Raw genomic sequence first — 13,648 nt, forward strand, 5'->3', positions numbered from 1 at the left:
TGCGGATGAAGAAACTGGAGGCAGGTAATTAACAGGTTAGTAGTCAGCTGCAGAGGCAGTGTGAATCAGAGCTGGAGCAAGAGCTTGGCTGTTCAGTAACCCTGCTCCTATGATCATACTTACAAACTCCTCTCTCTTAAAAGTTAGTTTGTTACACAATCACAGGGATCTTAATTGCTGAAGCCTAACTACACAGCAGATTTTCATGTCTAAAGAAAGCAGTGAGGTGCCTTGTATCTTAATTCAGTTACTTTGATGTTTTGGCCTCACTTTATTGCGAGCAAATCATGAAGGCATGTAATTTCCTAGCCATTTGCTCAGTGTATTGAGGACAACCCCGGTTCTCATGGTGGCAGGCAGCTCCGTGCTTGCATTTGAAGTGTCCCAAAAACCGGCTTTTCTTTTTACTGCATCATCCATGGATAGTGTGGTAGATACTCCCTGGCTGTGCCTATCAGGAGGCATACTTGCATGTTGAGGAGCACAGACTGTAACCACTGGGATACCTGCTGTCTCCTGCTGGAGCATGGCTGGAGCACTCATTCAGGAGGATGTGAGAGGGTGGCTAAAAGCCTCGATCACCCAGTCTTGGAGCACGGATTTGAACCCAGGTCTCCCAACCATAAGAAAACCCTAGCTCCAAAAAGACAAGGCATTTTCAGAAGGGCTTTTCTTAACTTCTTAGCTCTTTCACTGTGTACGGTATCTAAGAAGGCAGATCTCCAACATCTGGAAAAATGGATGGAAAAAATAGCCTAGGGAATCATGGGTAATTCAGGCACTGATGAGCGTGTTGGTGCCTTATTCTGCCAAGCTGACTCTGCAATATATAGCACAGGTCCAGCAAGAATTTTTAGCTTCATCTGAAGGGAAGACAGCCTCAGCAAAAACTGAGATATTGTTTTCCCTCATCTCTGAAATAATCATGAAGTGCTAGAAATGCAGTGGTACTGATGGCAAGTCTTGTACTGGAGTTTGAAGGGGGAATATTTGAAGTGACTAGAATATTTGATTTTTTAAGGGAAGAGTAAACATGAAAATTCTTTTTGTATTCTACAAGTTTTGGCAGAGGGAGGGAACTTAATTGCATCTCCTGTACTCTATTCTGCGGTAGTTTTCCCTTAATGACATTTCGTCATCTTTGGTGTTTCTGAGAATTACCACAAAAAGAAACTTCTATTTTTTGAAAATATCTTTTTATTATCTGTTATTGCATACAGAATGCTATTTAAAAGTAGTTAGAAAATATGACTATGGAATATATTAAGAAAAGAGACAGGAAAAGTAAAAAAGTGTCATTCAGCATTTTAAAGGAGATGATATACTATTCTTTTTTCCTTCTCTCTCACTCTGTGAATCACACTAATAATCTTAAAAAGAATGAAGAACTGTCTTCTAATTTTGCTATGGATCCTTTTGAATAGGTTTTCAGGTTTTGGTTGGTTGGGTTTTTTAGTTAGTTGTCACTGCTTCTGCAGCACACTTGCAAGTATTGTTTCTCATATTTAAGTGTTCAGGACTGCTGGCTCTCAAATTAACAGTAATTCACACACAAACATGTGCGGAAGCCACCCCCAACAACAACCACCAGCAAAACCAGAAGATTTGGGCAGATCACAACAGTTATGTCCAGTGTCACAAAACGTAAAATAACTGGCTTAAAGATATTTTTTTTAAGCTTTGTCTCCCCTCTGCAGACTTCCATGGCTGTCCTCTGACGACAGGGATCAGAGGATAACTCAGGCTGGAAAGGATCTTCGGAGATGTCCAGTCTCGCTTCTTGCTCAAAGCAGGGTCAGCTGTGGGGTCAGGCCAGATTGCTCAGATTTATCCTCTTGGGTTTTGAAAACCTGCAATGTTGAGGATGGTGCAACCTGCCTGACCAACATGTGCCAATGCTTGAATGTCAGCATGAAGAAAATGTTTTCCTTTCTAACCAGTCCAAACCTCCCTATGCTCAGTTTAAATTCTGTTACCCAATGTGACACACCTTTGTGTGAAAGGAATCATAGTGTTGATGGCAGAGGGGCTGGGAATTAATTAACTTACTGTTAATTAAGTTCTTTATTTTCCTTCCTGTCCTTTCCTGTGCAACACTTTCTTCATATATAAAATAGGAGTAATGAACCCACCTGTATTAATAAATAAATAAAATACAGATCAACAGCAGCAAAAGCACCAGCTTTAGCCTGAGGTTGATTCTCTGCTTATAGCTGCAGTGAATGAATTGTGATTATTTAGTGAGATGATTCTGCAACCCTAGGGAAAGGAAGAAAGAGGAGGACAGGAAAGTGTGAAACGTGTAGTGCTCTCTTGCTTTATTTGCAAAACAAAGTCAATGGAGTACTAATTAGTGTTGAGGGTTATTGCATATTGCATGTCAGAGATACCTTCACTGTACTTTGCATATACTTTCAGTAATTAAAACCTGCAAAGGAAGATATTGCTTAAATTTCCCTTCTCTTGCAGAACGATGATGATGAACCTTAGCAGCCATCATGCAAAGTAGTATAAAGCAATGACAGCCTCATCTTAAGGGAACACTGTGGATTGTCAATGTGTTTCTTGTTAAGCAAGCCATTAGAGTTATATGTTTCAAGAATGAGGAATTTAAGAGTACGATAATTTGCTGGCAGCCCAGTGTAATTGTAAAGCATAGGCAGGGCTAGAATGAAACAGTAAAGTAAGGAAATGAAGAAAAAAAAAATAAATGTTCCTTTCAGTTGGTTTTGGAGAAAATTATGTGAATTATTTTTATATTTCTTTGTTTCAGGTCTGCATGGATTTAAAATCTCAGTATCAGAAGGTATTTTTACAGCCCAGTGCTGCTTCTCTTTCTCTAATGATTTGAAAATGACCTAATGTAAGGGAAGAAGATGGGACTAATATCGGCATAACTGACCTGTCATACTACAGCAGATCTACTTATTTGCATTTGTATATTACAAATGTGTGTTTAATAGAATACTGTGAGGTAATTATTATGAACTTCCCTGTGTTACTGACAGCTATGAAACATGCTTATGACTCTTTAATTTCCTATGTTGTGACTTGTCCTAGTGAAATCAGCACACCTAATCCTAGCAGGCAGAAGTGGGCACATGCACTGACCTTTAAAAATCGGGTTTTGCCAGGGAAAAGTGCAGCATGGCTGGTTCCAGAGTTGAGAACTCTGGAGTCTCCTACTGGGTCTTTGTGCTGAACCTCACCCTCCTAATATAGACAATATAGATAGTTGAACATTTTTATTTTTTTCTTCTTTGTGTTCCCTTCCCTGCCCCCTCCCTGCCCAGCTGTCCCTATTTCTGTCAGCACAAGCTGCTGGAGCTGTCTCCACCTGCTCCCAGAGCTGGTTGGCTGTGGAGTCAGGCAACCTTGAAAGGCAACTCCTAGGGAAGGAGAAGAGAATGGATGCTTGAGGATAAGCCAGGAAATATCACTTGAAAAAAAGGGATAAATGTATATGCACAGTTAGTTTTTGGTTCAGCTGAAGAAACGTTTTTGGGGTTTTTTTGTTTGTTTGTTTCCAAAATGTGAAACCTTTTGTGGGAAGGAAATGGACTTTTCTGGATTAGCTGTTGCTTACCCCAAATTAAAAATTGATAAGTGTGACTCATATCCACTTCTGCAAAGTCTTTGGTGCATCTTGGAGACATTAAAACGTTGACCAGCAAGTTTTGCTGTAGAAAAAGCATAGCCATAGATTGTGTAGGATATGGAATGATTAATTTGAGAGACAATGAGGTCCATAGAGAGGGGAGAGATGTACACCACAGCACTGAGCTCTGTCTGAAGTGCACTGTGCCTATCCTGTCTCATCTTAGTAAGTTACTCAAGTTCTCTGTGCCTCACTTAAGCTTGACTATAAAATGGAAATAGTAGTCACTTGATGTCCCTGTTCACACAGGACATGTGTGCAATAATGCTTATTATACTACACAAAGTTTCACCAGTAGTTAGAATTTGGCATTTAACCAAAGCAGGGATAAAATCAAAACCCCAAAGTCTCTTCCTATGTGTGCTCACCTCATAGAAGGCGTTTCAGTGAAGAGCAAAAGACTCGAAGGATGCCTAGGGCTTGTGATCTGTCAACCAATATGAAAAGTCTGTTAGTTCAGAAGGATTTGGAGGGACCTGGTGGCTCTTTGTGAAGTTGCCTTTCCTTATGGAAGTCACCTTTACTGTTTTCTTTAGTTATGTACTTAGCATGTGCACAGGAAAACAAATATTCTTGACCAGCTAGAGTTAATTTTGTGTAACTTTTACGTGGACTTAAATCCCTGCTAGTCTCCAAGACCTTTGGTTAGAAAAATGTAGTGCTCCCTGTCTCAATCCTTTCAATTGTAAACAAATGGGATACAATTTACTTAGCTCAATTTTCACACCAAAAGGGATGAAAAAAGGGGATAGGGACTTCAGCTGTCATAATCTTTTCTGCAATATGATAAAGAATTCAGAAAGAGTTATAGTATCAGAAGAACATCTCAAGTCATGGTAATTAATATATGATTAAGAGAAATCAGATTAATTTTCCACCGGAATCTGTGTATTTCTTCAAATGATAAAAAAAGTGTAAAGAAATGTAACCACACTTATATCTGACAGTCTCCAATCACTAAAACTCTGTCAAACTTCCAGTTTGAGTTAACATATGTAAATTGTAGTCCAAGGTGGTATTTGTGAGTTGAATGCTTGGGAATTTACTGGGCAAGAGAAGCACATTGGACCTTATAACAAGAGGATCCTATTGCACTTCAGATCAAAAAGATTTAGAGACATAGGCATTGTTATTAGATGAAAATAAAAATAAATGGACAATTGAGCTTGTGGACAAATTGTTTCTACAACACTCATCACTGAACAGATGAGGTCCACTATAGACAGATAGGAGCAGCCTCACATTCACAAGCCCTGATCCTCATGGGGTAGTTCAGCCCCCCCAATATCTTTTGGAGGAACAACACAGCAGGGCATAAGCAATCCAGGGGGTTCCTGGAATGTGTTGACAGTAACTTCCTTCTCCATGTGCTAGAGGAGCCAATGAGGAGAGGTGCTACGCTGGACCATGTTCTCACCACCAAGGAGGGGCTGATGGGGAATGTGAAGCTCAAGGTCAGCCTTGGCTGCAGTGACCATGAAATGGTGAAGTTCAAGATCGTTAGCGCAGTGAGGAGGGCGCACAGCAAGCTTGCTATGCTGGAGTGCAGGAGAGCGGACTTCAGCCTCTTCAGGGATCTGCTTGGTAGAGTAGTGTGGGATAAAGCCCTGGAGGGAAGAGGGGCCTGAGAAAGCTGGTTGATATTCAAGGATCACCTCCTCCAAGCTCAGAGGCAATGTGTACCCACACAGAGAAAGTCAAGAAAAAATGCCGGCAGGCTTGTATGGATGAACATGGAACTCCTGGAGAAACTCCAACACATAAAGGAAGCCTACAGAGGGTGGAATCAAAGACAGGTAGCCTGGAGGGAATACAAAGAAATTGTCTGAGCAGCCAGGGATCAGGTGAGGAAAGATGAAGTCCTGCTAGAATTAAAGCTGGCCAGGGGTGTCAAGGGCAAGAAGGAAAGCTTTTCTAGGTACATTAGTGATAAACGGAAGACTAGGGAAAATGAGGGCCCTCTCTGGAAGGAAACAGGAGACCTGGTTACCTGGGACATGGAGAAGGCTGAGGTACTCGACAACTTTTTTGCCTTGGTTTTAACTGGCAAGTGCTCCAGCCACACCACCCCAGTCGCAGAAGGCAAAGGGAGGGACTAGGAAAAGGAAAGACCACCCACTGTAGGAGAAGTTCAGGCCTGAGACCATCTAAAGAAGCTGAGGGTGCACAAGTCCATGGGACCCAATGAGATGCATCAGTGGGTCCTGAGGGAACTGGTGGATGAAGTTGCTAAGCCCCAATCCATCGTATTTGGCAAGTCGTGGCAGTCAGGTGAAGTTCCCACTGACTGGAAAAGGGGAAACATTCCCTCCCATTTTTTACAAAGGGAAAATGGAAGACCTAGGGAACTACAGGGCAGTCAGTCTCACCTCAGTGCCCGGCAAGATCATGGAGTAGATCCTCCTGGAGACTATGTTGAGGCACATGGAAAATACAGAGGTGACGGGTGACAGCTAACGTGGCTTCACTAAGGGCAAATTATGCCTGACAAGTTGGTGGTGGATAACAGAAGAGTAACTGACATCATCTACCTGGACTTGTGTAAACCATTTGACACTGTCTCACATGACATCCTTATTTCTAACCCCGAGAGACATGGATTTGATGGATGGACTGTTTGGTGGATAAGGAATTGGCTGGGTGTTTGCACTCAGAGAGTTGCAGTTGACAGATCAATGTCCACGTGGAGATCAATGATGAGTGGCATTCCTCAGGGGTTGGTATTGGCACCTGGTGCTGTTTAACATTTTGGTCGGCAACATGGACACTGTGATTGAGTGTACCCTCAGCAATTCTGCCAATGACAACAAAGTGCGTGGTGTGGATGACACGCTGGAGAGAAAGGATGCCATCCAGAGGGACCTTGACAGGCTTGAGAGGTGAGAACCTTGTGAAATTACACAAAGGCAAGTGCAAGGTGTTGCACGAGGGTCAGGGAAATCTCAAGCACCAATAAAGGCTGGCTAGAAAATGGTCTGAGAGCAGCCCTGAGAAGAACTTGGGGGTGCTGGTTGATGAGAAGCTCAACATGACCTGGCAATGTGCACCTGCAGCCCAGAAAACCAATATAATCCTGTGCCACATCAAAAAAAGCGTGGTCAGCAGGTCAAAGGAGGTGATTCTTTCCCTCTACTCTGCTCTTGTGAGACCCCGCCTGGCGCACTGCCTTCAGCTCTAGGGCCCCCAACATGAGAAGGGCATGGACCTGTTGGAACAAGTCCAGAGGAGGGCCACAAAGGTGGTGGGAGGGCTGGAGCACCTCTCCTATGAAGACAGGCTGAGAGAGCTGGGGTTGTTCAGCCTGGAGAAAAGAAGGCTCTGGGGAGGCACTATTGCAGCCTTCCGGTACCTAAAGGGGGCTTACAAGAAAGCTGGAGAGGGACTCTTTACAAGGTCCTGTAGTGCCAGGGCAAGGAGAGATGGCTTTCACCTGAAAGAGGGTAGATTTAGATTAGATATTAGGAAGAAATTCTTCACTGTGGGAGTGATGAGACACTGGAACAGGTGGCTCAGAGAAGTTGTGGATACCCCATCCCTGGAAATGTTCAAGGTCAGGTTGGATGGGGCTTTGAGCAACTGTTGGCAGGTGGTTGGAACTTGATCTTTAAGGTCCCTTCCAACCCAAACCATTCTATGATTCTCTAAAGAAGAACATGTCTTTTGCTCCCAACAAGTTACTGCACTTTATGTTGTATTTCATTGCATCACAACTGTTATAATGACCAGCTGTGCCAAAAAATTAAAGGTATATGACTTGTAGCTATGGTACCTATCGCAGATGGGACAGGAGGATGGAGGAGTTTGTCTCGAGCTTGAATGGCAGTGTTTTCATACAAGCCAAATATTTGACATTTCAGAATTTGTTTGCCAATTACTTCCTTTTTTTTCCAACTGACTCATGGTTAAGAAACAGAGTCAGTAAACAGGTAGCCTTGTTTACAATAGAGACAAGTTTTTGCACATTGCTAGTATTTCTGCATTTAAAGTAATGTATTTATTGCTAATGCTAAAATGCTTCCATAGAAAAAAACAGTGCTGCTTTATAGCTGCCTGTTCATTTAAAGCATGGTCTAATGCGATAGGTAGGATAAAGCTATGTCCTTGGTTGTTGAGCTTTAGGATGCTTCTTTTTCTCTTAGTTTTTCCCTGTGGAACATTGAGTCTACTGTCATAGTGGTTTTGGGGGGCTCTACAGACAATAGTAATGTACACATGTGAAAAATGTAAATTATAATTTCCTAGCTCTAATTTTTCATTGATATCTTTGTTTCAGGCTGCAGTGTGCAAGATGCAATTGCATCTTTTTGCCTATTTAAGTTAACTCAACCTTGTGGCACTTTGCTGGCTTTGACTGGATCTGACAGAAGCATCCAGCAGGGCAGCTTACTTCTGATGCCAAAATCTCATCAGTGAAGAGATAAGACAGAGTACAGAAGGATGAGTTAGAATGCTTCAGTCTGTTTCTCTGTCTGCATGACACTGGATAAAGTTTCTTAAAGGATAAAATCTCTTCAGATATTAGATCTACAGTAAAGAGGAAAAAATAAGAGTCAGATATCTTTAAGAGAGTAGAAATACTGACCCAGACTTATTTCAGATTCCTGTGCTGGGAGCAGAAGACCTATATGATGAGGAGACAAAAGTGTAGTTATGAAGGTGATGACAAAGTTTGGTCAATTCATGGCAATTTTTGCATAGAGAAGATGTTAGAAAATCAACCTGGCAAACAGATATAGGGCAGAAGAAAAAAAAATTTGCAAATGAGGTAATGGGAAAAGGCAAACGTGGAGAACACAGGGAGAGACATCCATGGAATAAATACTTTTCTAGATCAGCTTTTCTTCACTTCTCTGAGAGTGGAGATTGGTTATCATCCTTGTTCTTTTGCTTCCTTGTGTAGCTGAGGACATGCTGAGCATGGGTCTTTAGGTACCTTCAAAATCAATAACTGTTCATGGTAAACAATTTCCTTATTTGTTCTCTAGTTAATATGTAGTGCCAAGACATTTTCCTTTGTGAAAGCATATTCTGGATGCATCATTGTGTGGTTATTTTTTAAAAGAGTTTAGTTTTTAGTGGGATTCATACCTGTAAGTTTATCTCACTTGGAAGTCTCTTAAGAGGAAGATGCTTGACTGCTTTATAGGCGCATTTTTTGGCACTGTTTAGCCTTTATTGCCCGTTCTTCTAAGATGTACTTTTCTGTTTCCTTCTTTACATAATTTGAAACCTTTTAAAGCTTTTGACCACTTCTCAAATGCAGGGTTGGGACTGTCCAGTTTCATCTCAGTAATATAATATTTAATACTTGGAAGTGAAAATTATATGAATATAATATCTGTGACATAGAAACTGCAAATCTGATTCTAAAGCTGTAACAGTGTTATTAATGGGCTATATTATGATGTATTTGCTCTTAAATCCAGGGCATGAAGTAGGTAAGATATTCTTCTCCCATTCCTTATTACTCTTCAACAAACTAGTCATTCACTCTGTTTCAGCTTAGCCCAGAGATTAAAAAGGCGTGATGCAGTCCCTGTTTGGCTTGTTCATTAGCTATGAACAAATTAGTTGTTCATAACAAACATAAATATTAATTGTTTCCTCTTTTATGTAACGATATAGATATGGATTACGGTAACAGGGTTTATGTTTAATAAAATTTAAGGAGAGAATAGCATTAACCAAAAATATACTGAAAATGTAGTGTTAGGTCTATTTTATCATAAAAGCTTGATAACAGTGGGCTGATGGAGCATCTCTGCCATTTATTCAAGGTTGTCTGTGGAAATAGATCAGTTCTGAAGAACAAGAAGTAAATTGTACTGGAAAGTAATGACATAGTTTATTTTTCTGTGATACTTATTACAAAGAAAACATTTATTTTGAAATGATAAATGGTAAAATTAACTTTTCATCAGAAAAGGGAAAGCTGAGTTCTATTTACATTTTTGGTAATGGAAAGCCAATTGCTTTTTGTTGAAAGCAAAAAAGTCTAAAAAATGTTTAAATGTTGCCTCTCTCTTTTTTTCTAATGAGCAACATGAGAAAGCAAACCAGAGCTTTACTAAGTACATTTGGTTTATCAATCTCATGAAAAAAGAAGTGTTCCAGAAGAAAATTAGCAAGCAGTTCAAATAAGAACTTTGGGTAACAACGTGTGAAGAGATTGAAAGAAATGGGAAGCCCTAAGAACAGGCTGTTCCTGAATCTCCACTGGAAACTTACGCAAACTTTTTGTAGTTGATATTATACTTGTGGTTTCTACTGGGATTTGATTAGGAATTGTTAATAATGCAATAACATGTTGCTTTTCCTTAAAATTCCCATCCAGTTTTGCAGATCTAAGGAGTGGTAATTTGTTTGCAGGAAACTAGTTCTTGGTGAGACCACTGATGGGGGTATGGGAGGAAAAGATGAGAACCCAAATATTTTGGAGCACTTTGTCCAATAAATAGTACCTTTGCTTCCACCAATTATCGACTTGCCTGAGGAATCTGGCATGTCTGTAAGGCAAGGCACAGGGCCAAGTTCCCGTGCCACTAATGAGGGGTTTAACTTAAAGTATACCCTGAATTATTGAAGGTAATATGAATTTCTACTAGCAAAGGTAGGAACTTGTTTCAAAAATTATCTGATTCTTACAGGACTTTCAGTTCTTGCTTCCTTCTGTATATTCTTCTTGGTTAATATGGTTTCACTGAGAAAGAAAATGAGTTTGTTTATAATTTTAGTGTTTTCCATGGAGGATTTCTGCAGTATTGTATACAGCACATAATACAGTCTATGAAAAAAGAATCAAATTACAGTAGTTCTTGCTTCCTAGGCACTGTTAGATGTAACAGATAAATGAATAATATGGCAGAGCAGACTCTTGCTAGTCTGTACTCAGGGGAGAAACTGCAGATTTGATTAGTGATACTTGAAGACTGCCCACCTATGGATAGTGTTGTGGCGGGTGGGATCAGGGAATTTTTCAACTCAGAAGCTTTTTCTGATGCAAAATGACCTTTCTCATTACTGGGCAGAAATCTTTCTCTGTCTGCTCCCGGATTGCTCACCTGGAAGCCTGTTAGTGCTTTCAGACTAATTATGAAAGTCCCTGCCTGCTACCCAACACAGGCAAAAATTTGCCCTGTTGATGGTTATCACCATTACACCACCCCGCCCCACCACCCCACCACCCCCTTCCCCCAAAGGAGAAAACACCCTCCTTCCCAAAGCCATACCAGTGGCTGGATGAGGGTGAAGGAGGGTTGTGAACTATTACATTTCCTACGGAGGAGGAAGGCAATCACCCTGGAAATGTGGTAGCACAGCTGGGAAGCTGCTGCATGACCAATACCAATGTTTGGAGCAGGTCTGCAGAAACTTAGTTTGTCTCTGTTTGTCTCTGTAGGTTGCATCTCTTGTTCTTCTGTATCAGTGTGTGGTAACCACCTGAGTAATGCAACATCACTGAGACAAAAACAGTAATCTTACCTGATGATAGTGCCTGCAGCCATCAAACCTTGTATTTGTGCCTCAAGAACTAAGCACAGTTGTGCTTAATCACTGTTAATTAGAATTACAGTGAGGGTTCCTCATCTGTGATAGTAGTATTTGACTACATTATGTTCAACTGGGAGGTGAAATATTGAGCATTGTTATGAAGTTTGATTTTAACGTGCTTTCCAAACTGTCAGCCTTTGGAAAGGTGATAGGTGGAAAAAAAATGATAGGTGTTGGTAAGGGATTACTGAAGTTATCTATAAAAAGAATGAAACTATGATTTCATATCAAACCACTGCCAAAAACATCACTATCCTATTCACCCATCCAGTGAAATTGAAATTTGTCATTTTAGAAACAGGAAACATGTATCTTCCATCCTGTGGAAAAAAAAAAAAAAAAGATCCTGCCAGCAGCTAGACCAGCTGTATAATGCTAATTTTGGGTTTTGTTAACGATTATGAAGTGTAACAAAGGCAACAAAGAGGAAATAGCTTTTTCAGTTATAAAAAGATGCTTTTTTTTGTACTGTTTACTTATATACCAATATACCTACAGCTATGATATGTTTTGCAAAATTTCCATGGTTTGCAAGAAACAAAGAAGAATGAATAGCATGCTTGGATAAAAGATGTACCCAGGAAAGGATTTAGTTTTTACCAGCAGTAGCATTTGAAGAGCTTTCTCCATTGAACAAAAATCACGGTTTAGTTAAACTAAGGTTAGGTAGTTGGGATGCTGTGGTCTCTGTCTGTTGCTATGAGTTGTTTCCCCATACTGTCTTACCCATTACACTCTGTGTGGGTCTCTTGTCTTGCAGTTGCATTGTAAGCTGCTTGGGGCAAGTGCTGTGATTTCTGTGTGTCTGTAGTGTGTCTGTAGTATAGCTTGCAGGGGGTGCTGGTCCCGTGTTCTCACAGTCTTTTGGTTATATTCTATAATATAAATAGTGTTATCGCTGTTGATTTATGACAGTTGTAAAGCAACAGTTTTTGTGTAACATGGTTCCCTCCTACCTGTAGTTAAAAACTAGGCTAAAATGACTTTTAATTAAACTTAAAAGATGTTTCCATGTTAGGCTGCTAGTCAGTAATAGTTTTACAGTATACTGTATATATCTACAAAAGATTATATGATCCTAAATTGTATACATCACAAACCAGCACATTTCAAATTATTAATGCGAGTTGCACCCGATAACATTGCAGCAGTAAGTACAGGGAAAATTTGGTGAACTTTGGGGAAAGAGTGGTAAGAGATCTTATGATTTATCTCAGGCAAGGCCAACAAGGTCCTTTTGATTTTAAGAGAAATATTCATTAGGATAAAATAGCAGAAACAAGTTCTAGATTATATTAATCTTTCAAGAACTCTTTTTTATTTCTTTGTTAATAAAAGTAGGGAATTTCCATTTATTTTTTTTTTTTAGTAGCAGAATGTCTTGAAAGAGACACACCTGTGAAATGGCACAGAACACAGAAGCTGTGGGGAGACTGGATCACATAGTCTGTATTGTTTTGGTTTTTTGGGGGTTGTGGTGTGTAGTGTAGTTGTTTTTTTGGGTTTTTTTCTTTCTTTTTTTTTTTTTTTGTAAGTTGTAGGGGGTTCTGATTCTGCTATTAGTCCAGCCAAAATGAATCCCCATACTGAAAGTCATATTTTTCTTAGAAATTGTCATGTCCCAGAGTATTACTTAGTACAGTAAAACCACCCCATATGGAAGATGAGACTATTAAGAGTCTGATCTTTTTGTTTCTTGGCATCTGTTTACATTTTTCTGTATTTCTCAGGTATAAACGCATCTGTGTAATCAGCCATGCACAGTGTAATTTCTTAATGTATACAAAAAGTAAAACGTTCCCAGTCCTAATGTTTTTGAGAGAGAGATGATAACATGAGTTGGGCGTACATTGAATTTACAGCTGCAAAATAAGGAAGAAAATGTACTTTATTCCAGAGTTTTGTGGGCAAGGGTAAAAGTTGAGTAGAAATCTTATATAATTGAACCATAATATTTTATTGCTCTAAGAATTTCTACTCTTTAATCCAGCCTTGGGTGCCATTTTTTGAAATAAAGGCTTTTACAGTCAAATTTGTGGTTCATGCACATCAATCTGGCTTATTCATTTGAAAAGCAATCCTTTAAAATAACCATGTAATTAGACTTTCACAACTCTGGGTGCTAGTGTTTATCAGCAAATGGCATTGACTTCAATAGGCCATCAGTTCAAATAATTATTTTTAAAGGAAATTAAGTGTTTAAGCTCTCTAAAAGGATTTTTGTTTTCTTTAGAAGTTATGCTCCAGCTTGTTAGAGTTATCCTAAGTGAAAAGCAAACCAATCTGATCACAAGAATTAGATTAACTCAAATTTGTGCAGCTGGTCTGGAGTACCCCTCTATTGCTACAATGGTCCAGTGACCTGGCTACATCTTAACCTTCCTTGGGGCACCGGGACCCCCACCCCAGACACCCGGACCCCCCCACCGGGAATTTTGC

Source organism: Falco punctatus (genome assembly GCF_963210335.1).
Source record: "Falco punctatus genome assembly, chromosome: 1".
Lineage (NCBI taxonomy): Eukaryota > Metazoa > Chordata > Aves > Falconiformes > Falconidae > Falco > Falco punctatus.